The sequence below is a fragment of the Pinus tabuliformis genome, chromosome 3_2 (genome assembly GCF_031772625.1).
Source record: "Pinus tabuliformis cultivar Carrire ecotype Pingquan chromosome 3_2, CPIR1, whole genome shotgun sequence".
NCBI lineage: Eukaryota > Viridiplantae > Streptophyta > Pinopsida > Pinales > Pinaceae > Pinus > Pinus tabuliformis.
This window is the reverse complement of record NC_142302.1, coordinates 237795664-237800354: the sequence shown is the minus strand read 5'-3', so window position 1 is coordinate 237800354 and position 4691 is coordinate 237795664.

Sequence of the window (4691 nt, the reverse complement as noted above, 5' to 3'; positions counted from 1 at the left end):
CAATGCTCAGATAAATGACTGGGATGTGCGCTTACCCATGGTGCTATGGGCCTACAGAATGGCTTGCACGAAGCTAACTGGGAAAATGCCTTTCAGACTCGTGTAGGGCGTAGAAGCTGTGATGCCAATGGAATACATTGTACCTACTCTGTGCATAGCGGCACTCACAGGAATGGCAGACCACGGAGCCTTGGACGAGAGGCTCACGTAGCTAGCAAAGCATGAGGAGGACCGATTTCTAGTTGGATTTCATCAACAAGTTTAAAAGGAGCATGAAAAGGCATGGCACGATGGCACATCAAACTACGGACCTTCAAGGTAAATGATCCGGTCTTGTTATATGACAGTAAATTTGATAAATTTCCAGGGAAATTTAGGATGCCTTGGCTAGGGCCATATGTCATCAAGGAGATTACCAATGGTGGAGCAGTTCAACTGGTTAAATTGAATGGAGAACCCTTCCCATGGAAGGTGAATGGCAGCCGATTGAACCCATATACTGGTGATCTAGCTAGGTGACTATACGAAGGAAGCACAGTCTTAGCACTCCAGGCAGCTGAAAGGAAGCACAAGACTATAAACCACACTTCCCGGGTCGGAGAGTTTCGCGATCGGGGAACTACATGTAACAAAGATATGTCACAGAGCCTATGGAAGTGCATAGGGAGCTACACTACCAAAGAAAAAACCACGTAAGATAGCCAGAAAGTGACTGTTAAAGTCATTGTTCATGATTTGACAATGAGAAAATGGCCAAAGAGAGCGGGGGGCGCACATTTAAGTCAAAATTTATGGACTAGATCTTTGAAAATTTGTCGCCATTCTAGCATTAATGAACCGATTTTGGGGGGAACAATCATATTTGAATTTGAAATTGCCTATAAATTATAGGTGGTTGCCCAAAAAAATCACTTGGTGTTTTGAGAATTGAGTTGTTGAGCTCTCAGGTGCACATGAACTGTGAAACCTTTGAAGTTTTTCTAGCAAGTTCTGTATTTGAGACATTACCACATGTGACATAGGAGTTGTTGTATATCATCATGTCGATGCCCACAAAAGCTATGAGCACCGAAATAGTGACAACCAAGGGAGTTGTTCCAGAAGTGGCTATGGAAGCATAGGGAGATGCCCCAGAAGTTGTGCCTGTGGAAGTGCTGACAGAAGTGCCTAAATCCCCCAGGACACCTCGGCCAAGGCCTACGCCAACCTAGGAGGGGCCAAAACCGAAGAAGGACAAGTAGAAAATGCCACCATCAGTGCGTGCATCACCTAGGAGGCACCTATAGGCGAGAAAACCCACTGTGCAAGAAAATGCCAAAATGATTGACTTAGAGCCGAAAGAAGAGATCGAAGAAATCCCCATGGATGATGAGGATATTGCAGTGCAAATGGAGGCCGTTGAAATTGAGGGGTTGAACCCCATATCTAAGCTGCTTGAATACATTCCTTCACACAGGGGCAAGATGAAGGTGCCCAAAGATATTGATGAGAGTAAGGTCACCTTGCACACACCCATTCTATTGGACCAAATCGTCTTTGAGGGACCACGCTTGGGGTGTGTCCCCTTTTTGAACTTGGAGGAATGGGATTTAGAAGACACAGAGTGCTTCCCTCATTTAGCAACAGACCAACTTGTGCATGGTGTCTTCCATTAAAATTTGGAGTGACCATGTTGGAGCTGAGGAAGTGGCTGAAAGGTGTGGACAAGGCAGGCCTGCTAAACCTGCTATGGGTGCCACATTACAACCATACACCTATCATGCTAGTAGTGATTAAGTAGCTAATGTGTTTATTGCACGATGGGTGTCTATGGATGGAGGAGCCGATACACATCAAGGACATGCTGATCCATAGGATCACGTGACTACCATATAGAGGAGAAAATCCAGCCATGGAGTTTGGTGAAAAGGCTGGCGAGCATGCGCTTGCTAAGGCAATGAAGGAAAAATTCAAGCTAGTAAAGAAGTTACGCAGCTACGCCATTTCGAGCATCTGTGACCTTGAGGTCAAAGTGGCGATGCAAACCTTAGCAGGAAAAGTCATGCAGAAGTGTCGCACAGATGAAGTGCCAACTCTAGTGATAGCTTTGGCGGCCCAATGCACGGAGGGAGTTCAATTTCCTTGGGTGCGCTACCTTTGTGGTGAGTTCCTCGCAAACTACCGTGAGGCACAAGATCACAGTAAGACCTTTCATTATGCATGGCTATTGCTATTCATAGTGATGGTTGCGTGGGAGCTACTTGAAGATAGCTAGTTCCCTCTGGTCGCGCCAGACCTACCAGAGGTAGCAAAGCTCGCTTCGCTATGGGTGACGAAGGATCCTCAGTGGATAAAGGACAACAAGTTCTTCTGTATCTTGATGGAAATGAGCATACATATGGCCATCAACTGCAAGCTGTGGTTGACACCTACAAATTTGAGAAGTTATAGGAATACATGAAATTCAAGGCTGACTTCCACCATGTGTCAATTTGGGCACAGAAGGACCCTGAGCAGAAATGGAACGACCTGCCATACTTGGCCACTGATGATGCAATTGTAGCATGCCTCGACTGCTAGCCGACAGATTGGTGCAATGCCACGGATTTGACGACGGGGTCTAGCAAGACCACTGAACAGCAGAAGGAGGAAGAAGCCAAGTTGAATATGGAATAGCGAACTACGAAGAGGACAAAGGAAGCCGATGACAAAGCAAAAGAAGAGTGTGCTGCCGCATAGCAGTTGGGTGGACAGGCAAGTGAAGAAGAGCGTGACTCTGACCGTAGTCAGAAGTCACCTTCTCCAGAGACCGAGGAAGAAGATGATTAGATGGAACAAGGAGGAGCAGGCCTAGAGATGACTTTGTTCCACACCAAGTGCACTAGAGATCTAGAGAAAGTAGGGTCACGGAAGAAATCGAAGGCTAGAAAGATGTATTTGGACCCGATCACCTTAACAGAGGGGGACTTAAACGACGTAGGTGATACGGTGTAGGATGCCACTACGGAACTGCTGCAGCAGTTCGAGCAACAACAATAGCAAGTGTTGGGAGCTATACAAATAGATCTGCGTGAGCCGTGGATCCATGCATGATAGATACAGACCAGCGCGATGTCAACCAGCTTGGTGTCGGGCACCCTAGAAGTAGCAGGGATGTTGCATGGAAGGGATCCCCGAGCAATAGCACTTCTGAATGGAGCACTAACAACAGATACTGAAGCTAATAGACCCACTGTCAATGTACTCAAGAGAGTTGGACTCAACCTGGTCGTGCTTCCAAATGTGGCGCTTTACCTTTTGCATGACATCGTGATCGTGGAACTTCAGGCTAGTGAACATCGTGTGTTATAGGTGATCAACAAATAGAAGGTCAACAATGCCCAACTAATTATGCAGAGATACTATGCCCTTAACCTTGTCAAAGACATTATATACAAGAATCAACGCATTACCACCGTCGTAACTCAGGCGTGTAGGACTATCTCGGAGTTGGGCATTCCTAAGGTCGAGCTGATCGATGTGAGGGTTCGAAATCTCACTGGTGGAGTGCGAGATGCACGAACTAAATTAGCAAAGGTTTAGTTGGAGCTGAACCTAAAAATTGCAGAATTGCAGTTGAGGGCCCAACCTTCTACTTCGCCAAAGATCAAAGAGCAGCACGGGACCACTATGAAAGATGTTGTAGTAGTAGTAGAGAGCATAGTAAGGGACTATACCTCGCTCTTTGAGAAATCGCTTGAGGTAGTCACTTGCATGCAAGAAGATCCTAAGGTACAATGGATGGAAACAGAAGCATGAGAGCTATAGTAGCGCTACGACGAAGTCAAAGCATTAGCACGCAATGTCGCCATCACGCAGAGGTTTGCTAAGCTGCAGGAGGCCAATGCGTTGAAAGAGAAGGTAGATGTAGCTCAGCCCAAGGAAGTCGTGCTGAAGGCTCACTTGAAGCCTTGGTTGGATGAGGCCTACTTTATAATGACCACTATTGAAGGCAAGCTAGCTAGTCTATAGGAGACTCAGAAGAAGATTAAGTTCGATAGCACAGAGCCAGCGACAGAGCAGTTGGTCAAGGAAATGAAGGAGGAAAAAACACACTGTAACGCCGAGGTAGCAGTTGTCCAAGTCAATATTGGAGGTCTTCACGACAATAACTTCATGCCAACAAAGTGACTCGAGGGTGAGTCACCATGTTTGTGTTGGCGGCCTGCTGGGAACGGGTCCCTTAGGGGTCAATTTTGGGGTTAAAGACCCAAGTTCTGGGGTAGAAGGCTGAAGTTTCTATAAAGAAATGTAAAGTCTCGGCATTTTATGGTTGCAGAGTGTGAAGATATCTAAATTAAAAAAGGGCTTTTAGCCCTTAGTCTAGATAGGTTGTGTCCATTTTGGAGATCTGCCCTTGGTCCGTGGACCATGGGATTGTATAAAAAGGAGGTCTTAAGAGGAGTCTAAGTCAGTGGTAGAAGAGAAAGTAAGTGAAGTAGAAGTACTGGTTGAGTCTGTAAAGAGCTAAGAGGGAAAGTCTTAGCATAGGAAGAGGCTCTACAGCTAAGTGCACAGAGGCCTAGGGTAGAAGTCCGCAGTTGAGTGTGTGGACCCCTGCAGTTGTGTGTGTAGGGCAGATAGAGTCTATGTTGGGAATCTGAATAATCAATAAAGAGAAGTATTATGAAATTACTGTGTACTTTCCATCTGTGCGTGTGTTATTTTACTTC